The sequence below is a fragment of the Zalophus californianus genome, chromosome 5 (assembly GCF_009762305.2).
Source record: "Zalophus californianus isolate mZalCal1 chromosome 5, mZalCal1.pri.v2, whole genome shotgun sequence".
Lineage (NCBI taxonomy): Eukaryota > Metazoa > Chordata > Mammalia > Carnivora > Otariidae > Zalophus > Zalophus californianus.
The window spans coordinates 117,111,243-117,126,731 of record NC_045599.1 but is presented as its reverse complement, the minus strand read 5'-3'; the positions used below and the strand labels follow the sequence as shown (position 1 = coordinate 117,126,731).

General features: G+C 37.3%; 1 pseudogene; it reads left to right on the top strand.

Moving 5' to 3' along the window:
- Window positions 1–1,193: 1,193 nt before the first annotated feature.
- LOC113928483 lies at window positions 1,194–6,286 on the top strand (annotated as a pseudogene).
- The last annotated feature ends 9,203 nt before the right edge of the window (window positions 6,287–15,489 follow it).

The following is a 15,489-nucleotide window of genomic DNA, read 5'->3' as shown; positions in this document are numbered from 1 at the left end:
CAATTATGAATTGATTATATTGGTTAGTAACTTATGTTTCTCACAAGCAATGTAGAGATTATAAACATTTTTCCATAAATAATATCTGTGGCTATAACTGGTCAATAAAAAGATAATTCATCAGTGGTTTTTAATCTCTTTCAGTACCCTTCACTATTGTCTCAATCGCTCAAGCTTCACACCAGTTTGAAGGCACAAGAATTTGCATCTCTAAGTATTGGGTCACCTCAGAATTTAACCATGGAATCAGACACTCCATAAAATCCCTATTTCACCTGGGTGACTCAATGGGTTGAGTGTCTGCCTTCGGCTCAGGTCATGATCCCAGGGTCCTGGGATCAAGTCCCGAGTCGGGCTTCTTGCTCAGTGGGGAGTCTGATTCTCCCTCTCCCTCTGTTGCTCCCCCTGCTTTTACTCTCTCTGGCAAATAAATAAATAAATAAATAAATAAATAAATAAATAAATAAAATCCTAAAGAAAAATAAAATAAAATCCCTATTTACCTTCTGGATGGGTGATACAAATTGATTCCAGAAAAAAAAAATATATATATATATATATTTTCTAACTTGTGTATCCTAAGAAATCAACATCTACCCATTGGTTTAGGATAAAATCAATCTAATAAGAGAAATAGGGAAAAATGTCATCCTGCATGTCCCAGTGTCCTCCCTAGACCATTCCCTTCTGTCATGTCTGAGCCTTTAGAAAGAATTGCTCTAGGAAAAAATAATGATCATTATGCCTGGGTAACGTAAAACAAGCTGCAGAAAGGCTGCTGTAGAGGCTGATTGTGACAGGTGTACTGCATTGACCCTTCCTGGGTCTCATCCCTTTGGGCAAGATTTGTGCACAGAGTGGAGCTTCTGCTTATATGACAGATCATGGGAGGTGAGGTAGTTGAGAGCAGCTTAGCTGGTGGGTTTGGGATTCAACAAAGATCTGCAACAGTTTGAATATTATATATGTGTGTGTGTGTGTGTGTGTGTGTGTGTGTGTGTGTGTGTGTGTGTGTATACATACATACATATATAATGCTTTTAGATATTTGACAAGAAAACTCCCCAAAGAACAATAACAAATTAGATAGTGATTTCAGCAAAATCTGTGTAGGGTGAAAAGTCAGTCAGTTCATTTCACTGAAAGAGTTGATAACCCAGTAATGGGAAATCTACAAGAACACCCTGTTCAGGATGAGACCAAAGTTGACCACACCAGTTGTTTTTACCAATACCTTCCATTTATTGATCCAGGATCCTCATATGCATCACTTTACACAGTCCTCACAACAGCTCCAAACGGTTCATGTTATTACAGAGAAGGAAGCTGAAGATCAGAGAAGTCCAATACAGAGAAGGTGGTAAGATGGGAACCTAGATCTCTTTGACAGAAAAGCCCTCCATCTTGTTTCTCCTCCTCTAATCCACCCTCCCCTCTTTTCCCACTCCCTTCCCTGGCCGTGTGTGGTTTTCCTCCCAAAGACAGGAAAGTACTAAGAAAACAAAGGTCTACAGCAAGAAAAACTCAAGCCCATGGGGGCTCAAATCCCCTTTCTGCCAGTTGAGTGACCTGGGCAGTTAGCTGACCTCTCCAGGTCTCACTGTTCTCCTTGACAAGCTGTGGATAATCCTAACTCATGGAAGACTGAGTGAGAGAATCAGATCAGCTGCGGAGCATAGCAGGCACTCAATGAGCACCATGCATTAATTTATAAAGATAAGCCTCCCAGTCAAAGTTTGAAAGGTTTTTTTCCCCCTTTCCTTCAGGAACTTGAAATAGAGGTCTTTATAAAAACGTACCCCTTTTCTTTAGAAGACTCATAAAATTGAAGCATATTTATCCATAAAAGCATATTTATTTACATTTTTATAAAACGTGGCCTCTCAGGATAGTCAACACTTTTTGGACACAGTTATTATATGTAAAATAGTACTTTGGAATATTTTCCTTTAAACTAATTTCTTTAGCTTGTAAAAATGGTAAGATTGGCATTTTTTATTTAGATAGTAGTTAAGATTTTATAGCTTATTTGGCTGATTCTTGAGAAATGCTGATAGCCATTTATCTTGAGCTGCCTTCCTCCCAGTACCTTTCCTAGAGAAGCTTCTTTGCATACTGAGGGTGGAATGGGGAAGTTAACTAGTTCTTAAGAGAGCTTACTGGGTAAATATCCTGGACACTCTCAGCGGTTACGTTTTCATTACTTCATCAATTTAGCCTAGGCTTATTGAACTCTTAATTATGTCTAAATTCTGTGAAATTACAAAGATATGTAAAAAAGGCTTTTTGACCTACGGCAGCTTATTGTTGAGTAAGGGAGCTGAAACATTATATATAAACAGATATAAACGTGTGGAAGGGCGAAAAGCTGAGTTCACAGGAGGAAGAATCCCTTCAGCTGAAGGGATTAGACTTCACGAATGGGTGATTTTTGAACTTGGTTATCGAGTAGGTATGATTTGAATAAAGATAAGCGGAAGACATTTCAGGTGGAAGAAGGAAGGAATAAAATGAACAAAAACGTGAATGATAGTGTGAGGGCTGTGTACAGGGAACAATGAGAAGTCCCCCTCTGATGTGCATTTCGCCATGGGTTTATAGCAGAATCACATACTCCCAAGCCCCTCTTAGCCTCCCGAAAGTCCCTCTGGGATGAGGCCCAGGAGTTAGCATGTTTAACATGGATCCCAGTTCATTCGGATAGAACCACTGAGAAACAGACATGGCTGAGTAACTGGAAATAATGGAATGGCTGGAGGGTAGACAAGTGGTTCTTAGCCCAGGCTGCACACACATTAAGATCAAGCAGAGAGGTGGCTCATCCTCCCTCCCATGCTCTCTCCGTCCCTTTCTCCCTTCCTTCTTTCCTTTTCTCTTTCTTTCATAACTAAACCCCAGGCCAATTAAACTAGAATCTCTGAGCATGGGGCCTATGTATCAATGTATATATTTTTTAACTTTTTATTATGGAATTTAAAAAATTGAGTATAATGAACATACAGTGTTATATTAATTTCTGGAGTACAATATAGTGATTTAACATCACTATAAGAGTACACTTAATGCTCATCACAGTAAGTGTACCCTTAATCCCTCTTATCAATTTCACCCATCCCCCCTCCATCTACTCCCCTCTGGTAACCACCAATTTGTTCTCTGTGTTAAAGAGTCTGTTTTTTTGTCTCTTTTTTTTGTTTTTTTCTTTGTTTTGTTTCTTAAATTCCACATATGAGGGAAATCATATATTTGTCTTTGTCTGACTTATTTCACTTAGCATAATACTTTCTAGATCCATCCATGTTGCTGCAAATGGCAAGCTCTCATTCTTTTTCATGGTTGAGAAATATTCCATTGTATTATTATGGAAAAATTTAAATATATATAAAAGTAAGCAGAACACTATAGTGAACACCCGATGCACCTACCACCCAATTTCAGTAACTGTACCAGTTGTATTTCATTTGCATCTCTATCAGTTTTCTCACCTTCTATATGATTTTGAAAAAAATCCTGTACATTACAAAATTTTGTCTATAACATTTCAGATTTCTAAAGGTTCCGATTTTGCACTCTGGGGCTATATCACTTTCCCGTAGCTGGCTTACAGAGGCTTCCTCCCCCTGCTGTTTATCTTTCGATATATCCCCTTGGATTCACTTCTCCATACCTCCTACCTTGCAAAAAGTGGTGCTTTTCTATTTATAGAATTCCAGTAATTCTTTTCTTACATCTCAGGTTGAATTCATAGGTGTTCAGGATGATTTGATAGTTATCTAGCTAAATTCAAGAGATCAGATTAAATGAGGTCCCCTACTCTTCTGCCATCTTGCCTCCCTCAAAATTTCATTTATAGCATTTCAGTATGTATCTCTAAGTAAGGATGTAAAAGTGCCATAATACTCTTAAAACACTTAAAAAAATGGTAAGTTTTTAGGGGCATCCGTGTGGCTCAATCAGTTGAGCATCCCACTCAGTTTTAGCTTAGATCATCATCTCAGGGTCCTGAGATCGAGCCCCTTGTCAGACTCTGCACTCAGTGGGGAGTCTCCTAAGAAATGAATACATCTTAAAAAAAACAAAACATAATTTTTAAAGATTATTTATTTATTTATTTATTTGCCACAGAGAGAGAGAGAGAGCGTGCCTACACGCAGGGGGAACAGCAGGCAGTGGAAGAAGCAGGCTCCCCGCCGCGCAGGGTGCCCGATGTGGGATTAGATCCCAGGACCCTGGGATCATGACCTGAGCCGAAGGCAGATGCTTAACCAACTGAGCCACCCACGCATCCCAACCAGTAATTTTTAAATATCATGAAATAGCCAGTTGCATTCGATTTTTTACTGTTTCATAAATGTGCGTATGCATATAAATTTTTACAGATTGTTTGATTCAGAGTTTTGACTAGGTCTACACATTATGATTGGTTGATATGTCTCTTTCAATCTATGTGTTTCCTCTCTATTTCTCTCTCTCTCTTTTAGTTTAGTTTTCTTCAAGAAACTAGATTGTCCTACAGCTTCCCTCACCCTGCATTTTACTGATTACATTCCTGTGGTATCATGTAACATATTTTCTAATCATTTATAGATATTTGGATCTAGAGGTTTAATAAGATTTAGGTTCCAGGGTTTTGTTTTGTTGTTGTTGTTGTTGTTGTTGTTTGTTTTGTTTTTTGCAAGACCATTTTCTAGGTGTGTTCTTTCATTAGGAGCATATAATATCTATGTGTCTCTCTTATTGAGGTGTTAGCAACCACTGATAATCAATGCCTAGAGCCATTTAATATAAATTGCAAAATGATGATATTCTATCTTATCTTCATTAACTTGCTGGAATACTTCTGTAGAGACATTTTCTCTCATCTACTAGTTGCTTAAAAAGTGGTACAGTTTAAATAGGAAAGGCAAGATACATGACTCCCTTATTTATCAGTTTTCAAAATAATGAATTTGTTCATTAGCATCATGTAACAGAATTCAATTATTAGAGTAATTATTTGACTTGCTATTAATATGAATTTAAACATGTATGGGGTGTTCTAGTCCATTGCAATATTACTGTTATTGATGCTCAGATTTTCTCTTTGCTTAGTGGGAACCTGTTCAATTTGGCTCCTGAGTCCTTTTAACATAACCCTAACAGTATTTAAAATATTATTTACTATTTGGTAAGACAAGATATTCCAGCATCATCACATACATCACATACATTTCCTGCCCCAAACCTACAGTTATTCCTCCAAAGAGCTCTTTAGTAGGAAACCATATTTTAAGACCGCAGTCTAGATGCTAGTGGTTCTCATTGCTATTATGCAATGTTTCTGAGCCTCTTCAATACAAAAAGCTAAGGGAGATTTTCTTTTTTAAGGTACCTTCATATCACAAATGTATACTGATACTTTTAATTCAAAGCCAGAACCACAGGGTATCTCTTTTTCCCTAGCTTTCCCCCAAATCCCAGTTCTCAATGACATCAGGAATATTAAAATGAAACTGTTTATACTAAATCATTTGCCCTACAGTGCACACATGGATGTTTCAGATTAACAACACTAGAGCCGAGGGGACCCTGCGTAGTGCCACCAATGTCTTGGTGGAGTACCTGATGACATCATTGAATTTGAAATATTTAAAGTGGATACAAAACTGTTTCAGCAATACAGATAATTAAATGTGTTGTTGTGGGCAATGGTGCCGTTGGTAAAACACGGCTCCTGTTATCCCACACAACAAACAGATTTCCATCTGAGTATTAACCTACTGTTTTTGACAGCTATGCAGTCACGGTTATGATTGGTGGAGAGCCATATGCTCTTGGACTTTGTGATACTGCAGGGCAAGAGGATTCTGACAGATTACGACCACTGAGCTATCCACAAACAGATGTATTTCCAGTTTGTTTTTCTCCAACCTCATATGAAAATGTGAGGGAAAAGTGGGTGCCAGAGATCTCTCACCATTGTCCAAAGACTCCTTTCTTGCTTGTTGGGACTCAAATTGATCTCGGAGATGACCCCTTTACGATTGAGAAACTTGCCAAGAACGAACAAAAGCCTATCACTGCAGAGACTGCTGAAAAGCTGGCGCATGACCTGAAGGCAGTCGAGGATGTGGACTGTTCTGCACTCACACGGAAAGGCCTAAAGAATGTATTTGATGGAGCAGTATTAGCTGCCCTGGAGCCTCCAGAACCGTGGAAGAGCCGCAGGTGCCTGCGTGCTGCTGTGAACGTCTCCCAGAGCCCTTTCGCCACAGCTGGTGTCAGCATTGTTCTAAAGGCAATGTGAAATCAAACTAAAGATTAAAGATTAAAATTCATTTTATTTGGGTTGTTGAAGCTGCTCCCAGTCTCCATCCACTCTGTAGAATAATCTGGGACATTTAGGTTTTTTATTTTATTTATTTATTTATTTTTGCGGGGGTAGGAAGGGTGTGTGGGGTCTGTTTTTATTTAGTCATGTTTTTAAAATTCATTAATGATGGGGCAACCCTTAATGGGAGAAGGACGGATTCATTCCACATTCCGCTTCTTAGATCTAGTTTAGGAAACTTGTTCCCCACCTGGGGCTATTAGAAGGAGTATAGTAAATGCCTCATTTCATATCATACTCCTTTTTGAACTTTGCTTTTTCTCTCCACCCTTAAGTAGGTCCAGTATTTGATGAAACTCATGAAAGTGGGTGGAACCTGTCTTTCCCCTCCTTTTTTCTAGGGTGCACTATATATGTGACTGTGACTTTCAAGAATGATTTGCCATTTGCTAATTTTTTAAAATTAATTTCTAACTTCTTTCACTGATCAATGAAGAAAAGTGTTTCACCTTTTGAAATACACCAGATGGATTGAGTACATAATTAAAAAACATCTTTTTTCACTGTCAGTCATTGTCTTATATGCTTAGCATAGATGTCCAGCTTACTAGCATATGATATGGTGTTCCTAGAACACAGCTAAAGATCTGGTAAATGGAGAAAATGTGAGGGATGGCGCCAGAAGACAGAGGTCTATGTAATGATGCACATCGTCTAAGTTGGGAGGATGGAGACCTGCTTCATGAAGAAGCTGGGGTTGGGGAGAACATTTAACAACAAGGGGACCAGTTAGGAGAATCCCCTTATTTCTGTTTTGTATATGAGGAACTCTAGAGTAGCTAGTTAAGGCTCTGTAGTTTAATAAAAAGATCCTGCAGTCTTATGAAGACTTCATAACTATGTGTTAGCAGAGATCTTATTTGCTTAGTTTGGTTGCAATTTCCAATTTTTTAAAATGTTTAGGTAATCTTGTCCCCCTTCCCCAAATCCTAATTCTTGTAGATTCACTACTGTTGAACCAATGTTTCTCATGTCTCAGTTTCTTGTATATGCATTCTTTTCAGATGTATTAAACAAACAAAAACCCCTTAAAAAGTACTAACACCTTTTCTAATAATATTACTGCTGAAATGCTCTTCTTTTAATGTTTTTGTTCTTGGTGTATATGCCACTAAGGATGTATAGGTGTTTGCTCCATCTTAAGGTTACTTTGAATAGTTCATCTATTTGATTATACCAGCAGTTTGTTACATATTCAGGCTCATTTGTTTTATTTTATTTTAATTTTTAGAGATAAATTTATAAATTTAATTTTGTTTTGTAATTATGTGCAATATTTACATGGTTTCAAAGTTACATTTACAAAACAAATTATTGTCAAAGTAATTTAGCCTGTCCCATCAGCCTCTCTGCTTCCTCTCCCTGTGGATGACCATTTAAATAGTGTATGGTTTGTCATTTATTGTTTATGTTCAGTACATAATTGTAAATCTGTCCCAGTGAACTTATGTGGAGCCAGACTAGAGAGCCTTTACTGTAGAAAATGATGAGCTAGAATGTTTGTTAGTCTTGTGGAACAGGGACTTTGTACAACATTTTTAAGGCTGTATTTCCTGCATCTAGATTAGTCGCTGGCACCTAGCAGATGGTTGGTAATATGTGTTAAATGAATGAATGAATGAATGAATGAATGAATACTTAGTAGATGTTTGTGAGCAGAAGAGTGAGAGCATCAAAGCTGTCCTTTTTTGAAAACTTAATCTGACAGTAATGGTTAAGGTAACTTGGAAGGAAAAACTGAATACTGGGTGACTAATTTGGAGACTTACTTGGTTAAGTGGATGATAGCAATTTTAAAGAAAAAAATAAAAAGTGTGTGTGTGTGTGTGTGTGTGCATGAATGTATATGTTTGAACTCTGTGGACTGGGAGCATGCTGTCTGGACTGGCTCTATCGATCTCCACTGGGTGTGCTTGTGTTTCTGTGGTCAGCGGGCCTCACTTGCATCCCTGGCTGGTGGCAGGCTTTGGCAAGGGGACTGTGTTTGTTGTCTGTGTCACCTCACTCCTCTTTGAGGTATTTCATCTTTCATCCTTCAGGAGACTAGCTTGGGTTCTTTCCCATCCATGGTAGTCTCAGGGTACCGAGTACAGCAAAAGGCTATACAAGGTGCAAGTGTTTCTCAAGCCTCTGCTTGTGTCATGCTTGCCAAGTTCCCATTGGCCAAAGGAAGCCACGATAACAGCCCTGATTCAGGAGTTGTCCAGACAGACTCTAGCTCTTGATGAGAAGAGAATTTACAGCCATTTTGATTTTTCCAGTGTGGAATGTATGTGAAACATGTGAATAAGGTCATCTATTTCCTACAGCTTTTAGTTCTAGGTCCACACACGTTTGTTAATTTACACCTCTGCGTCCTTTCTATGGACTTTTCTGAAATGTTTCTCAGCCACATAGTCCATTTTGCATTCTGTATCTTCCACAAAACCTCTCTTTACCAGTATTTCACTTATGAGAGTTTCTTTAGTACTTCTGGCTTTTGCCTGGGTGGTTGCCTTTTAATTTTACACTTTAAAACATATATTTATATTACATTTTTGCATTGTTCTCTAATTTCTTTTGTGTATACTTCTCCTGAATTCTCAACTAATTTGTCTTATTTTTCTATTGTAACTTCAATGAATTTAGAATAGTGTTAGAATATAAGTACTCTATAAATAATTGTTAACTTGAACTTTGGATTGACCTAGAGAAACCTTCTGAAACTGGATATTACCAAAGCCCTCTTTATTTTGCTTTCCAATGGATCTGTCAGCTTATGATTTACTATGTCTAAAAACAATGGCTAAGGAAATCTGTTTAAATTCAGCAGACTACTTTTTTTTAAGTATTTTGACAATTGGATTGAATCCATTAAAAACAAAATATTTGTAATTATGTTTTTGGAATTACTTTACATGTGCAATAAGACCACTTACAAGTAAGACAAAAAAATACCCCTGCTAGGGCCGTGTGTATGGCTGAGGAGTCTTTCAGTGGTTCAAGTAGTGAAAACAAAACAAGCAACAAAGATTGTGATGATCCAGGGTGTGTCATTGGAAAACCTCTTAATTTCCTTTAGCAAAAAGTCATGTTGGGGAGATCTCAAGGAGAGCTGCTTGTATTTGTGTGAAGCAGAAAAATAAAGATGAATGCTAAGAGGGAAGGTAGAAGAGAGGAGAGAAAATAGTGAAAGGCTATTTCCTATGTCCTACACAGGACAGCACTATCAACTTACATCTTCTCATTCTGATTTATCTTCCTATGGCTTGGGGAAGAGTACTCAGGATTTCTCAGAAGAGGAAGGCATAAAGACATCCCTTCCTTCTTATCTTCACTGGAAATTTCAGAGAAGAGGGAAGGCAGAGGGAGAGAGAGGTGGGGCAGAATTGTTTTTGGTTCTGGAAGACAGAAAAAAGGAGAGGTAAAGGAGATTTGTGCAAAAGCCTTTTTTCTTAAGCCAGTAGTGATCCCCGGTTGAAGAGATCAGTACCTAACTATGGATGAATTACATTAAAACTAAAACTGCTTGTGAGGTGCGGCTCTAATAGGTTTTAGTGAAGTGCTTGATCATTGGGGAGTAGAGTGATTGGTTATGATAAATTGTAAGATTTTTCTGCATAATGAGAGATCTATAAAATTTTTGTTTTGTTTGTCTAGAGACTGTCAACCTGGACTAAAGCAAACCTCAAAAGTCTTCATTGATCTCCTGTAAAATAAAATGACTACAAAGGAGTTAACATGTATATATGGAAAGAAATGAGGCTTAGCAAAATGCATAGCAATTCATCAATGAGAGCTATATTAGTATCCAGGAGTCTAATGGATGCTATCTGTCAATAATTGGAGACTGCTTGTCAACAAATTGGATTGTTTGTCATAGACACTGACAAATTGTAGCGTAAAGATCTTGAACTTTTGCATACATTTAAAATATTTACGTGACTATTGGGGCGCCTGGGTGGCTCAGTTGGTTAAGCGACTGCCTTCGGCTCAGGTCATGATCCTGGAGTCCCGGGATCGAGTCCCGCATCGGGCTCCCTGCTCAGCGGGGAGTCTGCTTCTCCCTCTGACCCTCCTCCCTCTCGTGCTCTCTATCTCTCATTCTCTCTCTCTCAAATAAATAAAATAAAAAAAAAATAAATAAAATAAAATATTTACGTGACTATACATAGGCACATGTATATTTGAAACGAGAGTGTTTTCCTGCATTATAAAGTTTCAGGATTTGTCCAATAAGGCCTGAAGTCTTTTTACTAAATGGTGGAACTCATCATGACATTTATATACTCTAACATCCAATCATCTTGGTTTTCATGAAAATATTTTCCTTAAATATTTTGAAAGAAAAGCATCTTCACTGAATCAAAATTGACATTTTAATTTGAACTCTCCAGTGTGAAAGGAGTTCGCAGTCAAAATTTGTCATTAAAAAAACTCAATGAAATGAAAAATAATGATCTGCTGGCTTGCGCCTACAGACATTTGGAATAGAAGTGCTGAAGATACTATATTTTAATGCTCAGTCGGCTTTTTTACTGCCGGCAGGGAGTAAATGGGAGGCAGCTCTTGGTGCTGTGGAAAGGACCATGGCCTTAAACTCAGAAGAGCTGCATTTAAGACAGAGCCATGTCATTTATCAATGGGATGACTTTGCTCAAATAACTTAGTGTCTTCATCCTTAAAATTGGTATGATAATAGATATGTCACAGAGCCTTAAGACAGCAATGCATGGAAAAGTGTTACAAACAAAATCTTATGTAAATGTAAGGTTGTTGAAGATATTCCCTATTTTCTAATAAATGCTATTGTTTATATTCAAGTTCTATAAAAATTAATACACATTTGTTTCAATTACCTCATTGAAAAAGCAATACATGGTGAAGGTGAAATATAAAAAGCAGAAAATTAAAACAAAGCAAAAAGAAGGAACTAAGAATCACCCATCATCATTCTAAATTTTCACCTAAACTTTTACTTCTGCATATAGTTTTTAAAAGTATACACTATTATTGCAGTGCACAATATGCAGTATGTAGATTGTACCTTTTCCCTTAACATTATATTATGATTATGTTTTTAGGACAATACATGTACTTCATAGGATTGTGTAAATTCATATATACTCCTTTATGTGAATAAACCACAATTATAATTTACCTAACTATTTCCCTATTAGTTGAAGAAAGACTTTAGGAGTTTCCAATCTCTCAAAGAGATGACTATTCTTTTCTATTACTCCTTGTATACATTCACTAGTATTTCTGGATGAAAGAGTAAATAGCATTTTGAGCCTTTTAATATAAATTGCCAACTTGCCTTCTAGGCTGACTGCCAGTTTCTATTTTTCCTTGCAGTGTGTAAAGGGTGTAAAGGTGCCTGTTTCCCCACATCCTAATCAATATTGGGCATTACAATAACTTAAAAAACTCCGTATCAAGGTCATAGGTGCAAATAGTATCTCACTTTTTAATTAGCACTTAAACCAATATGTAGAGTCCAGTTGTAATTCTTTTTAAATTGCTTGTTCATGATGGTGGTCCAACTTTTTCTCATCATTTTTAGGAGATCTTTGTACATTAAAGTTATTAATCCCTCTCATATGTGTTGTGAATACGTTTTCCCACTTTCCCACTTTTTCATTGCTTTTTAAATTATGTTTTTGATGATTTTAAAAATGAGGTACACATTTTCAATTCATAGGTAGTGCTTTATTTATCTGGTATTGTCAACGAATGAGGAATACCACCTAAATAGAGTGTCCAAATAATTGAGGCTTTTTTTTTATAATGGAAAGACAATTTTTAAATGAAAAATCATTCTAAATTGTGTAATCCACCTCCTTCCTTCCTTGTACAAAATGTACTCCACAAAATCATAAAAATGTTTCATGCATATGTAAAATTTGGTCTTCAAAACAACCTTGCAAAATAGTTACTGTTATCTCCTTTTGTAGGAGCCACTGAGGTTACAGAGACAATAGATAATAGACACAGCCTATGATTTGAACCTAAGTTTAAACCCTCTGCTTTTTATGCTATGGCCAACACACTTATATTGTGTATTAATATTCTGAGGCCCTCAAAAAAATATTCGGAAGCCCTCCAGTCTATATAAGTGTCCAGGGCTATATTTGCATGATATCTGCTTTTTGGGGTTGTGGATATTTCTTTTAAAATAGATTTTTATATGTGCTTCCTCAGTTTCAGCAAGGTAACTCTAAATGTGTCTTGCTTTCAGCTTCCTTGCTTCTGACATGGACAACAATAACCAATAAATACTTACAGATGAGTCACTGTGAGCCAGTCACTGTAATGGTTGCTTGGAGATTTTCCCTACCAGTGTTTTAATTTGCTACTCTTAATCTGTTGTAGGGTGGAAAATGCATAACCGGGTTTGTAAAAACTATGTACAAGAAACGAATAAACTTTTTTTTGAGCAAGTCCAAGAGGCTTTTCTGTAAGTAAAACTCCTGAGTTTGTTTTGCTTCAACCTGATTCTCAAATATATTGATGTTTGCAGCACCACCTGCAATAAACACTTTAGTAACTTTATCCCATTTAGTCCTTAATACGACACTGCAGATTAGAATAATTATCAATTTTCACTTTACAATCGAGGAAAGTGAAATTTAAAGAAAAGAACTAACTTGTCCAAGATTCTATTACCTTGATTTTGTGGCTTCTGTCCAGAACTCTTTATTTGCTAATCTTAGGCTGGGTGGCAAGGCAAGTGGTCTTAACATAACTGAAAAGTTACTGTATCTCAGCATTCTGTGGGGTGATCAGACCGGAGAATGTGAAAGGTAGCATGTGGTCAAAATTTTTGTTTATGAGGTTTAAGCTCTAAAGAAAATCTATACATTTTGAGATAAGGTTGAATTTACTGCTGTAACATAATGTCTAGTTTGAAAGTGTTCTTACCTTGGCAAAGGACAAACATCTAGTCCTCTGCTAAAGATATTTGCAGTGTACTACAAAATAAGATTCCTATTATGATGAGACTGTTTATATAGAATAAATTATACACAATTATAATTCATATTTTTTAAAGATTTTATTTATTTATTTAACAGAGAGAGAGAGAGAGAGCATAAGCAAGGGGAGTGGCAGAGGGAGAGGGAGAAGCAGGGTTCCCACTGAGCAGAGAGCCTGGCTCAGAGTTTCATCCCAGAACCCCAGGATCATGACCTGAGCCAAAGGCAGTCACTTATCTGACTGAGCCACCCAGGTGCCCCTATAATGTGTATTCGATAGTGATGATTCAATTCTATATATATATATATATATATATATGTTCAATGTTTATCATTACACCCAGAACCATGTTATATGATAGAGTTGGGTGGATGGGAGTATAGTTGGGGAAAGAATACTAAAATATTGGATAACTCTATATTACAGAGTAATATTAGCATGCACATCTGTATTTACAAAGTGTTGTTGTATCAGATTTATTCCTAGGTGGGTTCCAAACTGAAAGAGATCAATGGAAGTCAATAAAGGCTTACTTTGGGTTGCACATGAAGGTCAGATTTTAATAGAGGATAAGAGAGAAATCTTTTTGCTAGGTGGGGAATAATATTATATTGGTTGTTGGCTTTTTGTGGCAAATAACAAAACTGACTCTTGATAACCAGAACTACAAAGAGATTTTAGGTGGCTGCCATAATAAAAAGCAGAGTTTTAAAAAAATCAGTCCTTTTTTTTTGAAGAGAGAGCATGTGCACGCACAGGGGTGAGCGGCAGAGGAAGAGGGAGAGAGACAATTGCAAGCAGGCTCCACATCCACTGTGGAACCCAATGTGGGGTTCCATCTCACAACCCTGAGATCATGACCTGAGAGGAAACCAAGAGTTAGATACCTAGCCAACTAAGCCACTCAGGCACCCCAAGGGAAACATATTTTAAACTTTGGCTGTGCACTAATATATAAAAGGTGCTGGGTGGTCTACTTCACATGGTATAACTCCTTCCAACTTGATTTGAGATTTGAAATTTGAGATATGGTACTGTGATGGTTAATTCTTTGTGTAATTCTGTTAAGAATTAATTCTTAATTTCTTAGCTGGGCCATGGATTACCCAGATATTTGATCAAACATTATTCTGGATATTTCTGTGATGGGGTTTTTGTTTTGTTTTGTTTTTTACAAACTTGTTAATGTTGTTGTTGTTTATATCTCCAAATTTTTATTTAAATTCCAGTTAGTCAACATGCAGTGTAATATTGGTTTCTGATGTAGAATTTAGGGATTCATCACTTACATACAACACCCAGCGCTCAGTGTTGGTGATGGTGTTTTTGAATGAGATTTACATTTAAATTGGTGGGCTTTATGTAAATCACATTGTCCTCCAAGATGTGGATGGACCACATCCAATCAGTTGAAGACATGAATAGAACAAATGTGGACCTCTCTGGAGCAAGAGAGACTTCTCTAGCAACTGCCTTTGGACTTCATCTGCAACATCAACTCTTCCTGGCTCTATAGCAAATGGCCTTTAGACTTGAACTAGAATATTAGTTCTCCTGGGTTTCCAGCCTGTTGCCCGCTCCCCCTGAAAATTTTGGATTTGCTAGTCTCCATAATCATATAGCCAATTCCTTTTAATAAATGTTTTACTACATATTTGCACATGCTACTGTATTCTTATTTCTGGAGAACCTTGACTAGTGCAGGTATGGCATAACACTTTTGTGTAAAAACTCTTCAAAAGTGCTCTATTACCTACAGGACTGACAAAACTCCTTAGCTCCTTAGTGATCTAGTCTCTTGGAATTATACTTGGAATTCTCAAAAGGGGCCATGCTTTTTCTTGAGCATGCTGACCCTTCTACCTCATATGCTTTTATGCTGCTTGCTTGGAAAAGTCTTATCCTTTAGTTCTCAACCAAATATCTTTATAGTTCAGGGACTATTGTCAGATAACCAGTTAAAGCTAAATGCTGTGATTTGGAAGCACCTGTTCATCTTCTTACTGCTCGGTGGGGCAAGTGCACAGCTTTAATAAAATTTTCCCTGAGCCCCGGGCCAAAGCTACAATTGTCTGGGCAGCCCTGCTTCCCACAGGTGGCACTGTGTTTATGGCAGGTGGTAGAGGAGGAAAATGGCACCTGCCAGCTCCCTTGTTTTCAAA